At 41.3% G+C, this 27,894-nt stretch overlaps 1 pseudogene; it reads left to right on the top strand.

Moving 5' to 3' along the window:
• On the top strand, positions 1-27,873 carry LOC117441593 (zinc finger and SCAN domain-containing protein 5B-like; annotated as a pseudogene).
• Positions 27,874-27,894: the final 21 nt, after the last annotated feature.

Here is a 27,894-nt window from a genome sequence, read left to right as displayed (position 1 = left end):
GTCCGGAACGGAGCGGGAGTAGCTGCAGTGATCAGTCTGTCTCCAGTTAGCTGTATAACAAAGTCCTGAGGAAACACAGCGGCCTCCCAAGGAACAGCCTGCCTGTCTGCCTCATTTCAGAGTGGGTTATTGAAGCCGAAGCCTGGTGCTTCAGTCCGGGAAGACTGCAGAGAGTCCTCCCCTGTATTCCTCCACTACGGTCTGGGAGCAGCATCTATCTCCACTGTTGCTGTGGGACCAATAAAGGACTTCTGATTCTGCGGACAGACAGAAGAGAGGGGGGAGGGGTGGGTTGGAAAGCGGCTTTCTTCTTTTGAAGAGTCCTCTTCCTCGCAGCCCACCGTATCCCAGGATGCAATGCGCGCCGGTGAGGAGGAAACAAACAAAATGTCGGTCCGGTCTCAGAGAGAAAGCAGCACGTGAGGCGTAACTCATACATGTGAGTATTGGGTTTAACTTACTTTAATATCTGATGAATGTGCGTATCGGGTTTAACTTAGCCTACTTTAATATCTGATAAATGTGAGTATTGGGTTTAACTTTCAATCAGGAGAGACCGTTTTGATGTAACAATACATATCCATTGCCGGGTATACACGGATGAATGGTGTTTGCCGATTAGACCCCGTTGTGCTGGAATATCATTCGGGGGGGGACCGGACCGAACCGAACCGACGAAGCCCCTACTGGGGTCTAGACACTGGTGGTGGTGAAGGCATGAAGGGATTGATGGAGGTCTGGAGAGGACTGGTTTAAGCTTGACCCTGGATTTGGGAGGTGGAAGGGGTGGAGGAGGGCTGCGTCCAGTCTCCTGACATGACAGCTGTCGGAAGGGGAGAGAGCAGATGTAAAGGGTTAGCAATGCTCTGTGATGGGCTTGTGGGAACAGAGGATAAGTGATGAGAGGGAGTGACGCCCCGATCACTGATTGAGAGGGGAGAGAGTAGTTGGCTGGAAATCTGTGAATGAATGACTAAAGACTGTCTTCCTGGTTGAACTTGTGCTAAGCTTCATTTGTACATTAGCTACAGTGTAGATATGCCAATGAAAAACTGAAGCCACAGGCTCCTCCAACAGTGCAACATATAGGACATATACAAATAAAACAGATACAATTGTGCAAATAAAATAGAAGTATTGCAAGAAGAGTACAAGTAAATGGAATATATTAGAAAAGTAATCTGTTTTGGTTATGGTGTTAGTGTGATGAGTCCATGTCAGGTCCTCAGTGATGAGTCCATGTCAGGTCCTCAGTGATGAGTCCATGTCAGGTCCTCCGTGATGAGTCAGGTCCTCAGTGATGAGTCCATGTCAGGTCCTCAGTGATGAGTCCATGTCAGGTCCTCAGTGATGAGTCCATGTCAGGTCCTCAGTGATGAGTCAGGTCCTCAGTGATGAGTCCATGTCAGGTCCTCAGTGATGAGTCCATGTCAGGTCCTCAGTGATGAGTCCATGTCAGGTCCTCAGTGATGAGTCAGGTCCTCAGTGAAGAGTCCATGTCAGGTCCTCAGTGATGAGTCCATGTCAGGTCCTCAGTGATGAGTCAGGTCCTCAGTGATGAGTCAGGTCCTCAGTGATGAGTCAATGTCAGGTCCTCAGTGATGAGTCCATGTCAGGTCCTCAGTGATGAGTCCATGTCAGGTCCTCAGTGATGAGTCCATGTCAGGTCCTCAGTGATGAGTCAGGTCCTCAGTGAAGAGTCCATGTCAGGTCCTCAGTGATGAGTCCATGTCAGGTCCTCAGTGATGAGTCAGGTCCTCAGTGATGAGTCAGGTCCTCAGTGATGAGTCAATGTCAGGTCCTCAGTGATGAGTCCATGTCAGGTCCTCAGTGATGAGTCAATGTCAGGTCCTCAGTGATGAGTCCATGTCAGGTCCTCAGTGATGAGTCCATGTCAGGTCCTCAGTGATGAGTCCATGTCAGGTCCTTAGTGATGAGTCCATGTCAGGTCCTCAGTGATGAGTCCCTATCAGGTCCTCAGTGATGAAGAGTCCATGTCAGGTCCTCAGTGATGAGTCCATGTCAGGTCCTCAGTGATGAAGAGTCCATGTCAGGTCCTCAGTGATGAGTCCATGTCAGGTCCTCAGTGATGAGTCCATGTCAGGTCCTCAGTGATGAAGAGTCCATGTCAGGTCCTCAGTGATGAGTCCATGTCAGGTCCTCAGTGATGAGTCCATGTCAGGTCCTTAGTGATGAGTCCATGTCAGGTCCTCAGTGATGAGTCCATGTCAGGTCCTCAGTGATGAGTCCATGTCAGGTCCTCCGTGATGAGTCAGGTCCTCAGTGATGAGTCCCTATCAGGTCCTCAGTGATGAGTCCATGTCAGGTCCTCCGTGATGAGTCAGGTCCTCAGTGATGAAGAGTCCATGTCAGGTCCTCAGTGATGAGTCCATGTCAGGTCCTCCGTGATGAGTCAGGTCCTCAGTGATGAAGAGTCCATGTCAGGTCCTCAGTGATGAGTCAGGTCCTCAGTGATGAGTCCCTATCAGGTCCTTAGTGATGAGTCCATGTCAGGTCCTCCGTGATGAGTCAGGTCCTCAGTGACACTGATGAACAATACAACCAGAACATCGAATGAAATGAGAAATGATCAATCATCAATTTTAATAGCTGAAGGTTGTATGCAAACTTTAACAACATCAGAGAATATTTACATACATTTACTAATCCATTCAACATAATTGCTATTTCTGAAACATGGATCGACAACGAAAAGGACATAGACTTTGAGCTGGATGGATATGAGCTCAGATCCAAAAATAGACCAAATAAGGGAGGAGGAGGAGCTGCCATCTATGTGGATACAACTCTGCACTTTAGTGTGGTGGACAGTATGACAACTGTGGTTGACAACCTATTAGAAAGTATAACAATTGAAATCTACAAGAACAAAAATTGAAATGTCACAAGCTATATATATATTTATATTTGTATAAATATATATATAGGATGCCAGGGTCAAGCATTGGCACTTTCACAGACTGGATGGAGGGCATGTTTTCTAAAATAAATAACAAAGCCATCTTCATATGTGGAGATGTTAATATTAACCTGCTTAATCCTAACAAGCACAACACTACTGATGAAGTTATCAATAAAATGTATAGTCTGAGCCTATTTCTGAAAATAACTAGACCCAGAAGAGTGACATCCCATTGGGCCACCCTAATAGATAATATATTTAACAATGACATTTAAAACCACACAGTAAGTGGCTTATTAATCAATGATATCAGTGATCACTTGCCAGTGTTCACAGTCTATGATGGCAACTACAGGAAAAATAAGCCAAACGCAGAAAAAGGATACAGACGGATGCGATCAGAGGAATCCATCAACGCACTGAAAAATGAATTGCTGGAACGGAATTGGGAGACACTTTACCAAGAAAGAGACATTGATACTGCTTATGAAACCTTTCTAAGGATATGTAGGTCATTATATGACAACAACTGCCCACTTAAAGAATACAGCAGAAAACAAAAATATATTCATTGTCCATGGATCACAAAGGGATTACAAAATGCCTGCAAAAAGAAAAATACACTATATAGGGACTTCATTAAACAAATAACTCAAAGTGGAGAGGATAAATATAAAAAATATAAAAATAAGTTGACTAATATTATAAGAACAAGCAAGAAAGACTATTGTAATGAATTAATAGATAAAAACAAAAGCAATATTAAAGGAATATGGGATATACTTAACAGTATTGTAAGAAATAACTCTAAACAGAAAGGGTATCCTGAGTATTTTACTGATAACTATAATGAAAAGTTTAATGTAAATAATGTAGCTAACAACTTCAATCAATTCTTTGTGAATGTTGGACCCGATTTGGCGAGAAAAATCCCTGATCCAGGGACAGGGGAACATCAAGACGATGTATTGGAGAGAAATCCCTGCTCAATGTTCATTAAACCAGTTGATGAAAGAGAGATATTAGATATTGTTAAAAAATGTACTCTATCTACTGATTATAATGACATTGATATGACATTAGTAAAAATGGTCATTGGGGGGATTTCTAAACCATTAACGTACATCTGTGTATCTGTCATTCCAAACCGGTACTCGTCCAAACAAAATGAAAATAGCTCAAGTCATACCTGTATACAAAACTGGGAACAAGCATCACTTCACGAACGACAGACCTATCTCTTTACTTCCCCAATTCTCAAAAATACTAGAACAAGTATTCAACAACAAACTGGACGCATTCATAGAAAAGCTCAAATTAATCACGGACAGTCAATACGGATTCAGATCAAACAGATCAACATCACTGGCAATTATGGAATCAATTGAGGATATCACAGATGCCCTTGAACACAACACATATGCAGTAGGGATTTTTATAGATATTAAAAAAGCTTTTGACACAATTAACCATGACATCCTAGTATATCAATTAGAAAGGTATGGTATCAGGGGTATAGTTTTAGACTGGATTAAAAAAAAAAAAAAAAAGATTTAGAGAAGTCCACTTTGATTGATGTTATTCTTACAAACGCACCTCAGCGTTTCTCCGCAGTCGGCACGTTTTGTAATGATATAAGCGACCACTGGCTTGTGTGAGACCCTGTAAGATCCCTAAAGGAAAGCCACGTTTCATTCACAAGAGGCGATTCAAACATTTCGATGAGCAGGCGTTTCTACATGATGTTTTTAATAGTGATTTACACATTGTTTCACTTATGACCGATGTTGAGTTAGCATGGAATTATTTTAAATCCACCTTCTTGGCTATATGTGACAAGCATGCTCCTTTTAGGACATCTAGGATAAGCGGTAAAGACAACCCCTGGTTTAATGATTCTATATCCTCTCTCATTCGACAGAGAGACACTGCCTGGGCTAAAGCAAAGACATCGAATATTCCATTAGATTGGAATCTGTATAGGACATTAAGAAACAAATGCACTAAGCTGATTACAGACTCTAAATGTGCCTACTATCTTAATGCAATACATGACAATTTGAATAACCCTGCAAAGCTTTGGAAACTTGTTAAACCCTCCTCAGGTCCTCTCACTCCAAACAGCCTTCCTGATCTCTTGAGGGCACATCAGAGTGAAATCAAGGGCAACATGGATATTGCAGACAGCTTTAATAATCATTTTATTTCTGCTGGCTCAATCTTTGATTCTAGCAACTCAGGGATGATCGCTGCAGAAGGAGAGCCAGGTCCTCCGCCACTTGACCCTGATCAACTGTTCACCTTTGCCCCATCGTGACCTCTCAGGTTCACAAAGCTTTAATGAGCCTAGATGTAAAGAAATCTTCAGGCCCAGACAAGATAGAGCCGTTCTTCTTCAAAGTTGCTGCAGGTCTGATTGCAGAACCCATAACCTCTATTCTGAATCTCAGTCTTTATGCTGGTGAATGACCTAGCTCATGGAAGTCGGCCATGGTTCTCCCCTTGCTAAAGGGCGGAGACCCCTCTGACCTAAATAATTATCGCCCTATTTCCAGACTGTGTGTAATGGCCAAAGTCTTTGAATCTCTTGTAAACGAACAACTGAAAAAGTTTCTAACTGACCATAATATTCTTAGCGAGTCTCAGTCCGGCTTCAGATCAGGCCAGAGTACTACTCAGCGGCTATGCTAGTCTCAAATGACATCATTGAAGCACTAGACAAGAAAAAACACTGTGCAGCATTGTTTGTTGATCTGTCTAAAGCTTTTGATTCTGTGGATCATGCATTGCTACTGCAGAGGCTTGGCTGCATAGGTCTTGGCAAAATGGCTTTGAGCTGGTTTAAAAACTATCTATCTGAAAGAACTCAGTGTGTCTCAGTAGAAGATTACACCTCAGCTGCTCTTACTATAAACAAAGGTGTTCCACAAGGCTCTATTTTGGCCCCTGTCTTATTCTCCATCTTTATAAATGAACTAGGAAACGGGATAAACCCAGCACGGTTTCATTTATACGCCGATGATACAGTTGTTTATACAGTGGCTTCCTCTTTAACTCAGGCTATAGAGCTTCTACAGGTTGCTTTTAATACACTGCAACACTCCTTGCTAAGGCTAAGACTGGTCCTTAATGCAAAAAAGACCAAGTACATGACCTTCTCTCGCTCTCGAGCTAATACAGCTGTCCCTCCGATTCTTACACTGGAAGGGACATGCCTTGACAAAGTAGCATCCTACAAATATCTGGGCATATGGATTGATGAAAAGATGGCCTTTGATGTTCATATTGGGAACCTACTGAGAAAACTTAGACCTAAACTGGGCTTTTTCTTTCGTTTAAGGAAATGTTTCCCGTCTGAAGCCAGGAAGAGAATTGTGCAGAGTTCCTTTCTGTCTGTATTAGACTATGGCGATGTGATCTATACGCATGCTTCTTCCTCCCTGCTTTAAAGCTGGACTCTGCGTACCATACTGCTATACGTTTTGTAACGGGTGCAGGCTCTCGCACCCACCACTGCACTTTGTATCAGTCCTTAGGATGGTCCTCTCTGTACCAAAGAAGACAATCACACATGTTGATTTTTATCCTTAAGTCATTGCTAGGTGAGCTGCCCTTATATATCTCCAGACTTCTGTCATTTTATACTTGCTTTTTTAATACTAGACGAGCAGCAAATGGGATGCTTTTAAATGTTCCTTTGATGCAGTCAGAGCTTGGTAAAGCTGCATTCTCCCACTATGCTCCCTTTTTATGGAATACGCTGCAAGTAAAACTTTGTCTAGAGGCACTTCCTACTGTAAATGCTTTTAAAGGTATGCTACGATTAGCCCTTCATGAAACATGTAACTGTTGTACCTGATGCTATTGCTGATGTGATTATGCTTCTTGCCACTGCACAAATGGCCTTCTGTATTTATATTTGAATTGTATGTTTTTTTTGTTTAATGCCTTTGTTTTATGTTGAAACTTGTTGTGTGCCGTGTTGGTCAGGACTCCCTGGAAGAAGAGATCTTGTATCTCAATGGGACATTCCTGGATAAATAAAGGATAAATAAAAAAAAGCTATTTAAGCAATAGACAGCAGTATGTAAATATGAGAAATGACTGTTCTTCATGTTTGGACATTACTTGTGGTGTCCACCAGGGGTCAGTGTTGGGTCCTAAATTGTTTATACTGTAAATCAAAGACATCTGTAGAGTATCCAATGTACTGAGGCTAGTTTTGTTTGCTGACGATACAAATATTTAGAACAGCTAGTGGAGAACATAGAAAATGAAATGCACAAATTAAAAACATGGTTTGACAAAAATAAATAATCATTAAACTTGAATAAAACTAAATTAATGCCGTTTGATAAACGTAGAACACAAATGCAAATAAAAATAGATGGGGTTGAAATTGAAAAAGTCCATGAAATTAAATGTCTTGGGGTAATAATAGATGACACAATAAGTTGGAAATTACACATAACACATGTACAATCAAAGCTGTCAAGAAGCATTTCCATACTGAACAAAGTAAAACAAGTTCTAGATCAGAAATCACTTTCTCTACTGTTCAATAGTCTTACCATATCTGACTTACTGTGCTGAAATCTGGGGCAATAACTACAAAAGTTCTATACATGAAGTATCTATTCTACAAAAAAGAATCATTCACAATGCCAAATACCTTGATCACACTAACAAATTATTCCTGCAAAATCTTAGGAATTTTAGTCAAAATTGCTAAAATGTACAGACCTGGTAGAATAAAAAGAACAGCACAAATCATGTTTAAGGCAAATAATAACGTTTTACCAGGAAACCATCAAAAAGTATTCACTCAACGGGTGGGGGGGGGGATATAGTTCAAGACAATTTCAATTCGAAATTCATAGGGTCCGTACAACTAGAATAACTTTTTGTATCTCAGCCTGTGGTGTGAGACTATGGAACAGTGTGAATGTGGAGCGAAAGCGATGTCCAGACATTAACCAGTTCAAGAGGAAATACAGAGAAATTATTTTCTCGAGATACAGGGATGGGGAAGGTGTTTGACTATGTACGTATGTGTATATATGTCAATCAACATGTAAAGCAGATTAATAATAACAATAATAATTCATGATAATTATTACAGATTATAGATTATAAATAAATCATTTAGGGACAAGGGGGTGAGATTAAATAAATTATACTTCTTCTCACTCCTTTTCAAACACTAGATGTGGGACTGTTTACGTTGCTAATGCTGTTGTTGTTGTTGTAAATGTCATTTTTTTTATTTCTCTTACATGACTATGCACTGCAACATTTGTTTTGTGTTGTAATTATTTATTTGACTTGTTCAAAATAAAATGTATCAATCAATAACTGTCGGATGTTTTGCAGAAAAAATCACATATATATATATATATTAGGCGTGTAACGGTTCACTAACATTTCGGTTCGGTACGTACCTCGGTTTTTAGGTCACAGTTCGGTACAGCAGAAAAAATTATCACAAAACATAACATATTTTTTTAAAATTATTATTAAACTGTGAATAATGTATTCACTCAAATAAATACAAAATATAATAAAATAAACATTAAGGTGCAGCTTTTCGATGAACTGAAATAATCTGTATTTGAACTGTACTGTACTAGTACCTAAGCAGCCAGTTTGACATTAGGACTTGCTTGTCATTGTATTTTCATGTTTTTTTTAAAGAAAGATGAACTTGTCCACATTGCTTGCCGAAAGGGCAGATCTGCTGGCACTAGCAACGTCTCCTGCTGTGGAGAACACCCTCTCTAGGGACAGAGGTAGCAGATACAGCCAGGTAGCGCTTTGCTAACATGGCAACATAAGGATATTTGCCGTTTGTAATAGCTTTGGCTCGGTCTGAACTCTTTGCGAGTGGTGGAGGCTTACATGCTAGTGGGAGTTGGGTTTGCACTTCAGTCTTTTGGTACCGGTGATATTCACGTTCGGGTGATGCCTTTTCAAATGAGTGTGCAAGTTTGATGTATTGCCAGCTGCGTAACCAATGTTAGTTGAGCAATGCCGACAAATAGCTTTGGTTCGGTCCACCTGTCTTTGTCCGTCATCCTTGTTCGTAACTGCGAAACCAAAATGTTCCCAAACCGGAGACTTCAATGATGCTGGAGGATTTTCGAGCTCAACTTTATCTGCGTTCGCCATTTCGACAGTTCCTCAAATTACTGACTACATTTGAACGCATCCCTCTGACCAGCTCGTCCAATGAACTGACTTGCTCGCTCTATGATGCGTTGATCACAATGGGTGCAAATTACTCTGAATGCTGCGACGCAGCACCTGAGATTACTTCCAAGAAGTTGTTCACGTTCTCAATTTTTTACGTTTAACGTTATATTCATTCGGGCTGTCAAACGATTACAATTTTTAATCAGATTAATCACAGTTTAAAAATTAATTAGTCATGATTAATCACCATTCGAATTATGTCCAAAATATGCCATTTCTTTATGTATATTGTGGGAATGGAAAGATAAATGAAAGAAGGCGGATATATCCATTTAACACACAGTATCTATGTTTATTATAACATTTTTCTGCCTGTCAAAATGAAAGACAACCCACACACCTAACAATCATCAAACCGTGGGGTCTTAATTCATTACGTGTTGATTTCTACGTTTAACGTTATATGCGTTCGGTACACTTCGGTACACACGTGTACCGAACCGAAGGGCCCGTACCGAATAATTTCGGTACGGGTACGTGTACCGTTACACCCCTAGTTTTTACTATGTTTAATCTGAATTTACTTTAAAATTAAAATAATTCTGTATTATATATATATATATATATATAATATATAATTGACCCCTTTCAGAAGTGAAGATATAGTCATTTGTTCTGGGAATGTCATTTTCGAGACTTGAAGAACAGGCTCAGGGCTTAACAGATGAGACACTTGTACACTTACATTTAGTGCTACAAACAATAGTTTATATAATTACAAATTATGTGGATGATAAAGCCATTGATTGTCTTTACACTTATACAGCTTGAAGTCAAAGAGCAATACTACTCTTAAATTTACTTTTTCATTAACTGTTATGATCATTGTTGCAATGTGAGGTGCAGGTGAAAAAACAATACATGGAGAGAGTGTTTTCTTTCAAAAATAAATAGGCGTTTTGTTTCTTAGCTTTCCACATTATTTTACAGAAACATAAACTTCATGCCTGGTGCTGCGTTCGCCAGCAAGGAAAAAACCAAAATGCACATATAATAGCCCGGACACACCAAGCAGACACCAAATAACTGGCAAAGACGGACCCCCGACTGTTGTGTCACCTCACGTCTCTAAGTCTTGGCCATGTGTCGCACTGGAACACACCGCAAAGACTTCAGCCGATGTCCAAGAAGCACGTACGAACTGCACATGCGTGAGTGGCAATAACTCTCCTTACCAGCAGGCGGCGGTAGTGTGTATTCGTCATTCAAAAGAGACAACAACCGGAAGACAGACTGCGTGATAACCGAGAGAAGATATAAACAAACAACAAATAGCGTGTGCGTTCCATTTTCACTCTACAACGAGAAGCTCATGGGGCTTTCCCGAACCTGTGTCGAGAGCTGCAGTTAAGTTCAATTAAATCTCAGATTTGCCTTCTTAATAGTTTGTGTGGGTCCCTCACTTCCCCTTTGCTTCTCATGCACTGATTCATTAGCTGAACAGCCAATCAGAGTGATTTATTTTGCCGACAGCCTTTGGCCGACTGCCCACCGTTTCGACATGTTGAATTGGTGGGTTTTCAGCCGAAAAGGTGTCGACACGGCGGTGCGGGACATACCAATCTGAGTATGGCGTGTCGACGCTCATCGTCGGCCTGACGGCCAAAATCGGCTTGGCAGGGCCGTATCCAGGATTTCCTAAATACCGAGGTCCAAACGTGCTAGGGGGGTTCGGGGGTATACTCCCCCGTGATTTTGGGGATTTTTATGATCTAGGTAGGTGCTTTTTAAGTCCTGTGGGGGGTCACAAATGGATAATATATTGATTTCAAACCATGTCAGTGGGCTGCAGCATACATTATTTTTGAAAGTGTGATGCATAAGAATCAGTTGATTGTTACATATTAATGATCTGGACGTGCAGAAGAGGCTAAAATGATCACAAAACATTGTCAACATTCATTTTCCATGTCTCTCTCCTTTCCATAACCTGCAGCCTCTCTTCCATCTTCTTTAGTGTCTCTGTCTTCTTCCTACTCTTTCTCTTTGTTCAATCTCTCCTCGTTGTTCACTGTTTGCTCCTCCTCACTTGTCGCTCCTGCCAGTGAATTAAAAGCAATTCAGCCATTTAGTTCATTTCACTTGTTTGTTTGCATTATGTTTTTATTTAAATCTGTTTTGTTTGATTCTCAAAAGAGAACAAAGATGTAAGCAAAATATGTTTTATACAATTGTATGTTATTATGACATCATAACTGCAATAGATGTATGTTAATAATAAAAAGTATGCCTATTGTCTATATTGTAAATGAAGATAGATAGATAGATGGGCTTATTAAGCCTACATTCTTTTGTGTGACTGTACCTGCAGTTCCTCCCTGATTTCCATCACTTTCTCTCTCTTTCTCTCTCTCTCTCCCTGTCCTGTCTCTTCCTTACCAAAGCTGAGCTTCGACTGATGTAGTCTTTTCATTATATCTGAGTCAGTGTAAAAAGAAAACAATACAATGTTATATCTTCAATGTTTTACTCAAATTGAAATGAAAGAAAAGCATTACAACGTTTGTTAAAAGGTAATCCTTCTGACATTGGATGAATGTAATTAACTTTAGCTCTCTAGCTAGTTTATTCACGCAATGTAAACCAAAGTATAGCCTATAGCTGCAATATAAGTTAGTGTGCATGTTGTCGGACGTCCACTGACTAACGTAGAACGTTCACACAGGATCTGCTGGTCCTATGTGTGAAGAAGCCTCTGTTCAGCAATGCAGTGAAAGAATGGAAGCTGGAATCCGCTTAATCAAACACTGGAGTTTATTGAGAGTCAAACGGCCGGAGCATTTACAAGGCATCTCATCATTGAAAAACCCTGGCAACACTGAGGACGCAATGCAGGAAAACCTCTATATGTAAAAAGGGGGGGAGTTGATAACCGCGCGCTTTCCCTAATTAGTACCGGACATGTTGAAAACAAAGAACGGCCTGTTAATGCCAACGTGCATGGTCCACACGTCCCCCACAGGAAAGGCAGAGCCTCTTGACCTTTGCCCTGTTCAAATTATAAACAGGACACATACGAGAAAAGACTAAAAGTCTCCAAATGCACAGATCACATACAAATATTCTTTAACACTATGATGTCCTGATGAACATAAACACAAGCAACCCGCTGGACTCAGATCTCTAGATACCTCATCACTCCTCCGCTGCTCCAATACAAGTCCGGGCTGCGGTGGTTTGTTGATACCAGCGCCATCTCTCTATATGGCGCTGGTTGATACGATACATGTCGTCTTCTTCTGTTTGCTTTAATCGAAGCTACGTAGTTATGCAGCGCCCCCCATTGTTAGTAAATGGAAGTACTACAAAGAACCCCGTTTAGTGCCGTTATTTCACACGTTTTTCTATACGCAGCTCGGACATAATTACCGAGGTCCGGACCTCAATGGTGGATACGGCCCTGGGTGTGTCAGGGCCTTTAGGAGTCCTTTGGAGGCGGGCTCCCCCTTTGAGCACTGGAACAAGATGGCTTCCAGGTCTGAACAAAGGAAATGGTGATTACTTTGTGATTTGTGTGTTTTAAAGACTGTTACATTAATTAAGCAGCGGTGCTAAGGCACGTGGGCTCAGTGTATTGTGAGCGCGGAGCGCGTAGAATTTTGCCCCGCCAATTTGTTTCTATGTGTCTGCCAGCACAAGAAAGGCTCTTGAGGCCTAGTACCAGGTCCGGTTCTAGCCAATGTGTTGCCCTAGGCGAGATTTTATATATAAAGAATACATTAAAAATATCTGCTCTCATTGCTGTCACTGAGGAACTGCACACTGCCAAAGCAGAATCCCTCTCCTCTGTCCTCATCCTGTTGGACCTGTCTGCTGCATTCGACACGGTGAACCATCAGATCCTCCTTCAGGCTCTGCACTTTCCCTCCTCACCTCATACCTCAAAGACAGTACCTACAGGGTAACTTGGAGAGGATCCGAGTCCGACCCTTGTCAATTAACTACAGGGGTCCCTCAGGGCTCTGTTCTTGGTCCCCTCCTCTTCTCCCTGTACACAAACTCGCTCGGATCTGTCATTCGCCCGCATGGTTTTTCATACCACTGCTACGCTGACGAGACCCAGGTCGTCGCACGCATCTCTGCTTGTTTAGCTGACATCTCTCAGTGGATGTCCGCTCATCATCTCAAGCTCAACCATGACAAAACTGAACTGCTTTTCCTTCCGGGAAAAGATTGTCCCACTCTTGACCTGACGATCAACATCGGCCCCTCTGTTGTTTCCCCGACTCAGACTGCAAGGAATCTGGGTGTGACCCTAGATAACAACCTGTCCTTCACTGCAAACATCGCTGCTACAACCCGCTGCTGCAGATACACGCTTTACAACATCAGGAGGATGCGTCCCCAGCTGACCCAGAAAGCCACGCAGCTTCTGGTCCAGGCTCTCGTCATCTCACGCCTAGACGACTGCAACTCTCTCCTGGCTGGTCTACCTGCATGTGCCATCCGACCTCTGCAGCTCATCCAGAATGCAGCGGCTCGTCTGGTCTTCAACCTTCCTAAATTTTCCCACACCACGCCTCTCCTCCGCTCCCTTCATTGTCTTCCGGTAACTGCTAGAATTCACTTCAAGACACTGGTACTTGCGTACCATGCTGCAAATGGATCTGGCCTTTCAGACATCCAGGACATGGTTAAACCGTGCACCCCAGCACGTGCACTACGCTCTGCATCAGCCAAACGACTCGCTGCACCCTCGCTGCGAGGGGGACCCAAGTTCCCATCAGCAAAAACACGTGGGTTTGCTATCCTGGCTCCAAAATGGTGGAATGAGCTCCCCACTGACATCAGGACAGCAGAAAGCTTACACACCTTCCGGCGCAGACTGAGAACTCATCTCTTTCAACTCCACTTCGAGCGATAGAATGACTAACAAAGAACTGCTAACAGAGCACTTATATACTAATAAAGGGCTGGCTTATCTAAAGCCAGTTGAGTAGCACTTGAAATGTTTGGCTCTATGAAACCTGATGTACTTATATGATTCTGTTTTCTTCAAGGTTGTGTCTTCCTGGTCGAATGTACTTATTGTAAGTCGCTTTGGATAAAAGCGTCAGCTAAATGCAATGCAATGTAATCTACAAAATACAGAAAACAGAAACTTTTTGACATAGGTAATATATGTCAAAATGGCTTCAAATGTATTCAGTATCAAATCAAGTTATATTTATATAGCACATTTATAAACGATTTTTGGTCGAGCCAAAGTGCTGTCCATATAATAAAAATAGCCTACAGTAGAGACACTTTACAGCAAATACAACAGCACAGATTGTTCAGAATATTAGTATGAGAAAAACGACACACTATCCTCAGACCCTCTGTCCTCAGACCCTCTGTCCTCAGACCCTCTATCCTTAGACCCTCACATCGTACAATTAAACCAGGGATGGGCAACTTTGATGGTGGTGGGGGCCACATAATTGATGTACTGGCCACCAGGGGGCCGCAGCTTCACTTGGAACACACACACACACAAAAATTCCATGTGTTGTATGTAATTATTAACAAATATACTAAGTCTGACATCTTCATTGACATTTTACAATCAAAGGGAACATCCCCAAAAAATGGGAACATCCTCTAATAAGCTCACTAAACAAATATCGGTTCACAGAAATGTTATTTCATTTTTACAACTGGCATGTTTGTATTGAACAGGTTATTAAACAGTGCAATACAACTATTTTAAACTATTGGAAAGCACGGAAATTGTGTGTGTATTGAGATTAACCATTAAGATGACATAAACATGAAGTCATGAACCCTAACCCAGACATTAGTTGTCTAACTTGAACCTAAAACACTTGTAGCCAGTCTCTGCATTCCCCTTATTCCACAATAAGGGGAATGTCAACACGCCCGCACTTTGCTGTTCCTCAGCGCCACTCCCCCTCCCTCCCGCTGAAATTATGAATGAAAAGCGTAGTAATCATAGATAACACGGCAGGGTCCGTGACAGTTTGTTTTCATCTGATTTCAAATAAACAAAGTATTTTTAAGAATATTAAACTTTTTTCGCCAAATTCAGATGATAAATACAAATGTTACGCTTGTAAAGGCATAATTACAAGAGGCAATTTAACGTCACAGCAGGCATAATACACAATACACACAAATGCGTCACAGATTATTTTGCGGTATTTGAAATCATGTACGCAGCTCGCGACGTAACTATGAGTCTAGTGGACGGTATCAGTACTACATGTAAAACAAAATTGAAAAAAAAAATAAAAAATAAAAATTTTTTTTTTTTAATTAATTACGTTGTTTATAAATTAATCTGAGGGCCGCAAAAAGAGGAGGTGGGGGCCGCATGCGGCCCGCGGGCCGCCATTTGCCCATCCCTGAATTAAACACTTCCAGAGAAACCCCACAGTTTAAGGGAACATGGGAGAAACCTCAGGGAGAGCAACAGAGGAGGGATCCCTCTCCCAGGACGGACAGACGTGCAATAGATACCGTGTGTAAATCAAAGAGATAATACATTTTACAGCATATAGACCGAATGTTAGGAAATGCATGTGTCTGTAATAAGAAGATGAATCCACGAGGATGTCAGCTACAATCCTGTGGAAGCCATCAGGGAAGCAGCATGATGAGACCCAAGGCAGGACCGCAGAGACAGGTTCAGCCACGACCCGAAGTCCACGACTTAATCCAGAACTCAGGATAGAGGATCCAAGACACAGGACTACAGCAAGAGGATCAGCCTCGACTCCGGATCCCGGCGTAGATATAGATACAAAACAAGAACAAAGATTTGGCTGGGTTAATCGGAACAAGAGAATACACAGACACAGACACAGAGAGGGGAAAGGTCATTGGATAAAAGTTATTCTTGATAACCCTCTAGAAAGATCTCATGAACTTCCCCACTCAATCTATCAAGACCTGAGCAGTTCTATTAGATATAGGATAAGAAACAGAGATAGGGAGCACAACAACCTATCTCTTCGTTAGATGCAATCCCCCGCTTATCTAAGCGACTCTGTACCCCGTTACCCTCTACAAGGCCATAGATCAGCAGAGGGAAAATTGGGGGTGGGTAAGGGTTTTTAAGAATAAACCGCAAGGGTCTAAAGATGAAATATAAGGTACTATATTTTAAGTAATCCTATCTACTATTCCTATATTCGAATAATGTATAAACTATTTTAAAAATACTTTATAAAATCCTATGTTATAAATATTAAAATAAAGAACTAGATGAATAAATAAATAACTAAATACATGAATAAATAGATAATTAAACAAAAGCCAGAGAGAAAAAGTGAGTGTTGATTTATATCTGGACCGACCTCACATGGAGGGGCAAAGTATTCCAGAGCCTGGGGCCAGCCACTGCGAAAGCTCGATGCCCTCGGGTTTTAAGCCTGGTCTTGGGCACTATCAACAACAGCTGATCAGCCGACCTTAAGGCTCTGCCTGGGGTGTAGCGATGGAGGAGTTCGGCTATATAGGCAGGAGCCAGCCCATTTAGGGCTTTAAAAACAAATAAAAGGAGTTTAAAATCTATTCTGAACCGAACTGGAAGCCAGTGCAATGAAGCCAGAATTGGGGTGATATGGTCGCGCTTTTTATGGCCAATGAGAAGACGTGCAGCTGCATTCTGAACTAGCTGGAGGCATCTAATTGAGGCCCGATCCATACCCACATACAGAGCATTGCAGTAATCCAGTCTCGCGGTAACAAAGGCGTTAATAACCCTTTCTAGGTCCTTAAAAGATAAAAACGACTTGGTCTTAGCCAATAGTCGTATTTTGAAAAAGCAGGTCTTGACTACAGTGCTGACCTGCTTATCAAATTTAAAGGCGCTGTCACTCCAAGGTTCATAACAGAGGGTAGGATATTTTTATTGAGGGAGCCCAGAATATCAACCGGGGAGACTGTTGGTTAGGGTCCAAAAGAGATGACCTCTGTCTTGCTCTCATTGAGGGTGAGGAAGTTTTAGCTCAGCCAGGATTTAATCTCTGTTAAGCAGTCCTTCAACTGCTGTAGTGAGTTGACATTTTGATTGCGAGACAGATAAATCTGTACATCATCAGCGTAACAATGGAAGGGGATATTATGTTTTGTGAGAATTGAAGCTAGGGGCAGTATGTACAATAGGAAAATAATGGGGCCCAGAATCGAGCCTTGGGGAACCCCACAGGTAAGAGGGGCTTTGGCAGAGGAGAAAGCACCTAACTGCACTGAGAAGCTACGGTCCGTCAAATAAGAAGTATTGTATGAACATGTTTGAATTGGGGGGTGGACGTCACATCCTCTAGGGGGGTCCGGAGGTATGCCCCCCCCGTGAAGATTTATTTGAACATTTTAAAGTAAAATGATTCAATCTGGTGCACTTTGGGCACCCAATTACTAGAGACTAGATCTAGGGGGTACAACTCTAAAACGCCCATATGAAAAAGATTGGTTTACATTTTAATAATCAAATAAGTATACGAACATAAACAATAACCGACCATAGCCAATAACAAATAAATGTAACTTATTTTATTTTTGTTGTTCATTCATATCTTATTTTACCAGTTAACATTTAGAATGTTAACATGCAGAATATGATTATATCCGTGACAGTGGGAATAACAAACGATATGCTACAGTATAGTAATAAAAGATAAATCCCACTTGTTGTACCTGGCAGAGCAAGAAACACTCCAGCCTTTTATTTAAACTTGTTTAAAACATATCTAAATACATATGTGTGTCCCGGGCCATGAATGGAATTATGCTGTCAGTTTTCAGATAAAGCAGGTTAAAATAATGTTCTTTTAGTAAACACTGAAAACGGGTCCCACAGACCCAAACAGCACAAAAAGGTTAAAGGTAAGCATATAATGTTAAAATGTGCTAAATATATACACTGCAAAAAACAAAAAAGAGAGGAGTAAAAGTAGCCCCCGACTTGTTTTATTTTTAGAAAGTAGCCCTCATCCTAAAAAAGGTTGGTGACCCCTGCTCTAGAGGCTTCTCAATTCTTAAATTTCCCCTCCTCGGCTCCTCCGCTCGCATCTCCTGTGGGCGGGACTAAGTCTCGAGAACCGAGGAGTGAGGGGAAGCAGCAGGCGTTTAAAGAAATGAGAACTCCTGTCCTCTGAGCGGTCATATTAAAGCAACATCCGTTCATTATTACGTGGCAACAGCTGCATCAGCTGTCGAGTGTTTTGTCATAGCGCTGTATTTTATAATCTCTGTTAGATCAGCTGAACATTGTTCCCCCACATATTGACTTTGAATTCATTGAGAGTGCGGTATAATGAGTCAATAACAGGCTACAGATGCGGACACACACACACACAAATATATTTATATAAATATATACAATTTAAAGTATGAGAGTACTTACATAATAACGTAACACAATCAGAGACTGGATATATCCCCCCCCTCCTCTCTCTGGTCGCTGAAATGGGGAAGTATTACAAGTAAGCAGAGGACACCAAACCAACTGAGACCCGTCTGTCCGCCGCATCTACGCACACACTGTACCACACACACCTACACACTGTACCACACACACCTACAGCTCCTAAAGCATAATCAGGCTACAGCCGTTGTGTATTTTATTATTTCAAGCACTAAATGCTCTTAGAAAAATATCGACTCTTTGTTTGTAGTTATCTACTAAACTAAAGCAAATAAAGAGAGTAGGCCTGTTATACTGAGTGATATATATTATACACACTGCTCTGCTTTCTGCACGGACCTCACAGCTGTTCTCTCTGGAAACATCGCAACGCGATGAAAGCAGTTTCTAAAATAATATCCAAGGGATTAGGGCTGTGCAATTTAATCGATCCTGCGATATATATCGATATTTTTTTTTCCGAGAAAGTATCGATATTTCAGCCGCGGGTATCGATACATTAAGTCTGATAACTGTGTTCGTTATTCTCGCGTCCAGGAGAGAAGCTTTAAAAAGGAGACTAATTGAGTCTCTGAGAAGGTTCAAATGTATACTTTAATTAATAAAAAGCATGGTAATGTTACAAGCAGAAGATGGTTCAGTCAGAAAAACAGCTGTGTTCTGGCTCTCGTGAGCGAAGGGAAGAGAGCGAGCTCCACCTTTCCAGCTGTTAAATATCCTCTGCTGGCTCCTCCCTGGGGGCCGGTTGGCGCTGCTGGGGACCGGCCCTCCACGTCTCCAATGTTCGTTGTTGCGCATTACAGAGGATTCAGACATTAAATATATAACTAAACACGCCTTTTCTCCTCCTTATCTCTTTCATGACTTTTCATTTAATACATTTTAAACGCTGTAATCAATACTCCAAAAATACCTCACGGCTGGTATCATTTCCGGTAGTTCCGAATGTTGTCTCATGCTACCCACGTCTGTAAACAAACGTATTCAAATAAACTGTACCTTCATTTAATATTCAGCAATAATAATATCTTTACGTCTATAGTTGTAGTGTTGAAATCAGTAGGTTTCGGTGTGCAACACTCCGTGTCATATCACTACTAAATTCACCTCTATAGTAAATGGTATATATTATATATTAGCCACATGCTAAATGCTAACCGGAGATGAAGGATTTTCAGAATAAAAGCTTAACAACTGGTTGTGCACAAGAACTTCTAGTTTTTCAGTATAAACCAGCATTTAAACTGACGCTATGTTTATGGTACTTTATGCCATCAAAACATTGATTTTAATTTCTAACAAGTCCCATTCAAATCCCCCGTGTTCCGCCACCTGCTGCACCTTTTAATTCTCCATTGTCCATTGTGATACTGCACTTTATGTACTTACGTTTCAAAGGCTTGTAAGCTACAGTTTGCACTGTTTCAATAAATGAAACTAATTTTCTCACCACATCTTTTGATTCATTTTGTCCAGCATTTGCAAGCTGTAGACTCTCTGTCAGAGCCATATATTGTATAATTGATGCTTTCAGTTTTCAGTTGAATTAATTCAATTCAAGTCAATGGAACACTCACAAGATGTCACCAAAATCACACTGTCCCTTTAAAATCTTTCAGAAAATGATATAAGTGTATAGAATTATATCGTATCGAATCGTATCGAATCGTATCGTTGGCTGAATATCGTGATATATATCGTATCGTTGGCTGAATATCGTGTATCGTATCGTGAGATTAGTGTATCGCTACAGCCCTACAAGGGATGCATGCAGAGCTGTCATTGGCTGAGATAAGTACGTGCGTCACGCCTCCACCGTTCCCGGAAATGCATCCGCGGAGGAGCCGTGGAGGAACCATCAGTGTATCCTCGGTTATAGCTCCCCCAGAGAGCCTCCTCGATGCTCGGTCCTCGGTGTGCATTTAGAGAAATTAGATGTCCTTCAAAATGGCACGCTGAAATTCATTTCCGGGTCACTACCGGAGGACCGAGGAGTCGAGGAGGGGAAATTTGAGTATTGAGAAGCCTCTTATGTGTCGAGGGAGAACTAGACACCCTTCTTCCTTTACAGCCATGGTCTGGTCTGACAGCACTCCGCTACGGTAGAGAGGAAGAGACGGATCACTGCATAAATACCCTACAGTTGAACTTTACTGCTGGAGAAGAGAGATCAGGGCTGATTGGCCATTAGGTGTGTAAACAAAGAGAGTCACACACACAGCTGATCACCTGAGAGCTGCTGTTTCATTCGGACTATTTAAAAAAAAACGTTCTGATTTTAACATTGCACAATAATGAACTCAATGTGTGATTGTTATAGCAGTAATATGAAACACTAAGTCAACTATTAACACTGTACATATTCTTGTTTGCCCGTGGTGAGATGATGAGGCTCCATTGAAAATAAACCTATTTTTTGTGAATTACTGAGTTTAGGCACGTTAATAAAGTTTTAATGAAGTTGACTACAGCAAATTCATATTTGTTAGTGCTTTCATGTAAATTTGGCCAACATATGATACGTTAAATGATCGTGAGGATGATGATTAACATTTTTTTTGTTTGAGCCGGGCTGCATTTCCTGATGAAAAAACCAACGTGGATTAAACAACATTATTTTGTGAAATAAAAACATGGTGATGTTTTGTAAATGATTAAATGTCTCTTATTTAGCACAAAATATGATCCTATCCGTGATATATGGATCTTAACAAAGATCCGGACCTCAATAGTAGTCAGCTGTTTATTTTACATTACATGTCATTTGTTAGACGCTTTTATCCAAAGCGACTTGCATACATTCAGTACTGTGGACAATCCCCACAGCAGCAATTTGGGGTGAAGTGTCTTGCCCAGGGACACAACGACATGCTGACTGCAGTGGGACTCGAACTTGCTACACCCTGATTCGAAGTCCAGCACTCTATCCACTTTGCCACAGCCGCCCATATTTATTTCACATGAGTTCCAGTGTGGCAGCTTTTTAATCACTGCTCCCCCTGGTGGATCCATGATCCATTGCAGCTGGTTTCATTATAATTACATTTATTTATCAAGGGGGCGTATCAAGTCATGCGGGGGTTTTTCCTTTCAGCGGGGCCGACCCTGCGTCTAAAATGAGGTGCTACATCTGTATACCATATATTTTCTTGCAATTATAAATGTTTTAAATGATTATTAACAGTATTTTTTAATGTATTTGACAGTGATATATGGCCATAACAAAAGTATTTTTTTTGTAAATTGACAAAAAATGCAACTAATTTTGCCAACAGAAAATCATTTATTTTTACAGTTAGTTTTGTTAAATTTGCATTTAAAGGGACCTATCATGCAAAATGCACCTCAGAAAATTGCTATCAGAAACAATGCCTGGCGTGTTTTGGACGTAATATGGTCTGTGTTTACATTAGCAAGCATCGCTAACACAGTACTGGAGAGCACATGTGTTTAAAAATCAGGAAATAAAAAAAGGTTGTGGTAAACCCGCAAGAGAAAAAGCATTTGAGCTCCAAACTGTTTCAGAAATAATCCTTGATGTGGTTTGGAACAGGATGGCGTTTTCTCACGGCAGAATTGAACTTTAACTTTTTTTTCTTCAAGCTAAGGACCCAAAATCGGCGGGTTTTTTTTTTTTACAGTGTATTAGGCATGGCTACAAAGGGTGGTCTGTTTTATATTTTGAGCTAACACTTCAGAGACATGTTTTGTATAGATATAGAAATGTTAAAAACCAAAACAATACGGAATTTTAAAAAATCCTTGAGGGATGGTCATGATCATCCTTTTGCAATCATCATTTGTTTATAAGGTTAATAATTGTTTTTCTTTTTCTTTTGTTTTCTCTGTAATTAGAACTGGATCTGCTGAGGAAGGAGCTGCCATCCACACAGGACCCCCCGTGGTGCTGGAGAAATCTAAACAGCATCAGGGACATCATCCTCCCAAACCTCTGCTTCCTGCCGTCCAGCTGAACAGCAGCTCAGCAAGCTTCAGAGAAACAGTGTGTTGAACAGAGACTGAAGCTTTAGAGAAACAGTGTGTTGAACAGGAAGTGGTGATTTAGTAAACATGAGTGCTGTGCTGCTCTCGTTGGTGAAGCAGCGACTCACTGCGGCTGCTGAAGACATCTTTGTTCTGTTTGAAAGAACGATAGCAGAGTACGAGGAGGAACTGTCTCGTTCAAAACAGGAGAACGAGAGACACCGGAAACTACTGGACGCTGTTTTACAGCCTCAGCTTCAGATCCACAGAGCAGGTCTGTTCCCTCTTTATTCAGTTCAGGTTCAGGATATTTATTTGTCCCCGTAGGCAGATTTTGTTTGCAGAGAAAAAGATCCATCCTGACACTAAAAATAAACACAAACAATAGACACATCTCTAATAAAAGGACTAGTAAAAAGTACAAGTATACCCTGCTCAACCAAATCTCAAAATATTTAAAAAACATTTAAAAAAGGAAAACACTAGTACAAACATGGATATTCATAATTAAATTAATTAATAAAAATAGGCATCTGTGTGACAGTCTGATGTGTTTATTTGTGCAATAGCTGCTGGGATAAAACTGGTTTTATACCGCTTCGTTCTAATCTTTGGGACAACTAACCTTCTGGCCCGAAGGAAAAAGCTTGAATTCTGAGTGCAGAGGGTGGGAGTCATGGTCTACTATGGAGCTGGATAACCGCTGTAACTGCCTGAGGTACAGGGTCACCAGGTTTAGCTGTGGCTCACCAATCAGTCTGCTGGACCACTTTACGATCTGACTCAGAGAGTTTCTGCTCTTTAAAGTCAGGTTACCAAACCGTGACATTAGTGAAAAAGACAGAATTGACTCGATAAAAGCACGATAAAACATGATCATCAATCAATCAATCAATCAATCAATCAATCAATCAATCAATCAATCAATCAATGTTTATTTATAGCCCAATATCACAAATGTTACATTTGTCTCAGTGGTCTTCACAGTTTGTACAGAATATCAGTATGACAATACGACACCCTCTGTCCTCAGACCCTCTGTCCTTAGACCCTCACATCGTACAAGGAAAAACTTCCAGAGAAAAACCACAGTTTAAAGGGAAACATGGGAGAAACCTCAGGGAGAGCAACAGAGGAGGGATCCCTCTCCCAGGACGGAGAGACGTGCGATAGATGCCGTGTGTGATAATACATTTACAACATAGGTAGACCAAATGTTTGGAAATGCATGTGTCCATAATAAGAAGATGAATCCACGAGGATGTCAACAATCCTGTGGGAGCCATCGGGGAAGTAGTATGATGAGAGTCAGGGAGGACCACAGTGACAGGTTCAGCTACGACTTGAAATCCAGGACTCAGGATCAGCCACGACTCAGGATCCCAGCCTAGATAGACACCAACAAGAAACTTGGGGGAAGCTGGGTTATTCGGAACATGATAGTACACAGGTACAGACAGAGAGAAGGAAGAAGTACATACATTGACATAACCAAGATCATCATGGTTATGTCAATGTTAAAATAGGACAGTTTCCTAAGACAGTACAAATGCTGGGGCCCCCTTTTGCACACAGCTTCACAGTTTGGATCAGAGCTCAATTTTGAGTCAATAATTGTCCCGAGATATTTGTATGATTGCACAAATTCTACTTTCTGATTCTGGATTGTTAAGACTTCATGTATGTGGGGATGTCTTCTAAAATCAATGATCATGTCCTTGGTTTTGCTTATGTTCAGTTGTAGATAGGACTCCTCACACCACCTGACAAAGTCGTCAACGACAGGGCCGTGGCTGGTCTCATTGCCCTGGAGACTACTAACAATTACAGAGTCATCTGCATACTTTAAAATAGTCCTATTTTCCGACCTACTTTGACACATATTAGTGTAAAGTATAAATAATAGTGGCGAAAGCACACATTGGCTCCTTGTGGGGAGCCAGTGGAGGATCTGACTTGATCAGATTAGGTCCCATTCACCCTCACTCTTTGTGTCCTATTGGTTAAAAAAATCAAGAATCCGGCCCATAAGATTATTGCTTATTTCAAATTGTTCTAAAAGTCTGCCAATTAAAATATGAGGTTGAATTGTGTTAAAAGCAGAGGATAAATTAACAAATAAAAGTCTAGCATGAGATCCATTTCCCTCCAAGTGTTTAAAGCGTAAGTTAAAGGGGACTTATCATGCAAAATGCACCTTTGTACGTCTTTTATACATGAATATGTGTCCCCGGTGTGTCAGGGAACTCACCAAGTGTCAGAAAACACAACCCTCTCTCTTTTCCTCCATACCCAAATCTCTAAAAACGGGGCTTTAACGGATCTGATACAGACTGATCCAGATTTGAAAATATTCTGACGTCAGTGATGAGGAGCTCCGCCTATATGGCCAACTCTCCACCAATCAGGGGAATGAGAGGTTGCCGTGGCATGGTAACAGCATGGTAACATGACACTCGTAACTCGGCCCCCTCCTTTGCAGGGGGGCGTGGTCAGCTGCAGCGCATGCAAAGACAAGGGTGGAGGAGAGCGAAATAGAGCGAAATGAGGCATGGCTAAAATGCATGATCTGTTTGGTATTTTGAAAAAGAAAACGTATAAATATACCTTATGGCCCTACAATATTATTCAAATATAGCATGATAGGTCTCCTTTAAGTAAGGTGACCGTGGCATCCTCTACTCCTATGTGTGGTCTGTAAACTGTATGGGGTCGAGTGCATGCTCAGTCTTCCTTAAGATTTCTGCTCTGACTAGTTCTTCCAATGTCCTCTTTAGAATTCATGTAAGTCAATGTCATGCTACTCCAGACTGAGCCAAGGTTGTTTGCAGCCATTTTGTTTTGAAGTTCAGATTTAAAATTCTGTTTAGCTTTCAGAATTTCTATTTTATGTTCCCTATTAGCATCATGCAGATCAGAGGCAATTCCCTGTTTAAAAGCTTGTTTCTTTTTCTGAATGCTGGACTTAACAGCCTTGGTCACCCTTGGTTTAGGGTATATTTTGACTTGCTTAAATACGGAATAATCATGTCTTTACAAAAGGCTGTATATGAGCATGTTACATCAACAAGTTCATCCAAGTTGGCACTACAAGACTCTTTAAACATATCCCAATCAGTGCAGTCATAACATTCCTGCAAATAGGCTATAGATTCTTCTGTCCAGACATTTATGTCCTTTGTCAATGTTTTCTCTCGCTTCAAAACGGTTTTGTATATGGGCAGTAGATGCACACAGTTATGATCAGCAGAGCCCAGTGGGGGTAATGGGACAGTATTGTTTGTTTACGTACAAACATACTCCGCCCTTGAGTTTTTCCTGTCACTTCCACCTTTCGATCCAGACGAAAGGGAGCTCCAAAACCGTCAATAAACAGATTGTTGTCCTGGTTACAGTCATTGAGCCATGTGTCAGTGAAGGCCAAAACACAGCAGTCCGAACATTGACAAGCTCGTCAACCTTGTTCCTCAGCGATTGAACGTTCCCCAGGATCATCGAGGGCAGAGGAATCCGAGGGAGCCGCTGCCTTCTCAGGCGTAATCTTACGCCACCTCGTTTACCCCGCTTCCTCCTCTGGTGCCCCGTTGCACCACAGGTTTCATTTGGATTTCTCAGAATAATGTCCAGTAACTGTAACGTGGTATCTATCACGCGAGCCAGACTTGCCATGTTCGGTTGCAGCAGCACATCTCTGGTGTACTGTGTCCTCTCCCGGATGACAGCCCCATTGACATCACATGCAAACAGTTGAAGGAATATGATCCACAGAATCACAGAATAAAGAATGTCCATTTTGACTAGTGACGCAGGGAGCATGCAATCATACAATCATACAGACGCTTTGTCGAGTAGGTCGATGGCGCAATAAAAACCCACCCACGCACCGGTGCGTGCGTGGGTGTTATTAACTCTCTATATTAATTCTCTTTTTATTAACTCTTTAGACTCTATTTTAACAGTTTAGACACTTTATTAATTTTATTGGATAGCCGTGGGGGTAAAATAATGCATAAATAAATCAAGGTTTACCTAGATTTTATTATGATCCAATATATCTGAAATATTACTCTACAATATTATTGCCGGAAGAAATACTAAGGATAATTAATAAAATAGAAAATGAGAACAAGAATAAAAATTCATGTCACATTTCACCGATCAAACAATGCCTATGTTTATTTATTTGGTTCATTTAATGAATTTTTTATTTTTTATTTTTGTAGGTTCCCTCCATAGTAAATTGGATAACCACAACCTTAAACATGTTCAGCTGCAAAACGCAATATATACATTGATCTAGAAACATCTTTAAAGGTAAATCAATAGGGGATCGATGTCTGTCTTATTAGAAATTCAGAATTTTTTCCGAAAAAGACAGAATTTGAGATTTTACGAACAATTTCACGTGTGTTCCCTGCAGACGTCCAGCAGCTGGTGGTTAAAGAAGAGGTTCCCCCTGAGCAGCAGGAGTGGAGCTCCAGTCTGGACCAGGGGGACCCAGAGCCCCCCCCACACATTAAAGAGGAACAGGAGGAACTCTGGAGCAGTCAGGAGGGAGAGCAGCTTCAAGGGCTGGAGGAGGCTGATAACAAGTCCACATTCACTCCTGTCCCTGTGAAGAGTGAAGATGATGAAGAGAAACCTCAGTCCTCTCAGCTTCATCAAAGTGAACACCTAGAAACAGAAGCTGATGGAGAGGACTGTGGAGGACCAGAACCAGCCAGGAACTCGGATCCAGAGAGACATTTACAACCAGAGGACAACCCTGGAGACTCTTCTGAACCTGACACTGAAGACAGTGCTGATTGGAAGGAGACCAGAGATCCAGGTTCAAACTCTCAGAAAAATAAACAAGACAATGTCAGTGATTCAAGACGTAGTGCAGGAGAGAAACCATTCAGCTGCTCCGTCTGTAAGAAATCATATCCAACGAGAGGACCTTTCCATCGACACATGAAAATCCACACAGGAGAAAAACCGTTCGGCTGCTCAGTCTGTGAGAAAGTTTTTGCATTTAAAGGACCTTTACATAGACACATGAGAATCCACACAGGAGAGAAACCATTCAGCTGCTCAGTCTGTAAGAAATATTTTGCACAGAGAGGACATTTGAAGGCCCACATGAGAATCCACACAGGAGAGAAACCATTCAGCTGCTCAGTCTGTGAGAAAGCTTTTGCCCTGAAATCACCTTTACAACGCCACATGAGAAACCATACGGGAGAGAAACCATTCAGCTGCAGTTTTTGTGAAAAAAGATTCACACAGAGCTATCATATCATAATCCATAAGTGTGTTGGTCGTCAGTCCTCACAGCTTCATCAAATTGAGGAGAACAGAGGGGCAGAACCTCCAGCCAGCA

The sequence above is a fragment of the Pseudochaenichthys georgianus genome, unplaced genomic scaffold, assembly GCF_902827115.2.
Source record: "Pseudochaenichthys georgianus unplaced genomic scaffold, fPseGeo1.2 scaffold_180_arrow_ctg1, whole genome shotgun sequence".
Lineage (NCBI taxonomy): Eukaryota > Metazoa > Chordata > Actinopteri > Perciformes > Channichthyidae > Pseudochaenichthys > Pseudochaenichthys georgianus.
This window is presented reverse-complemented; position numbering and strand designations above follow the sequence as displayed.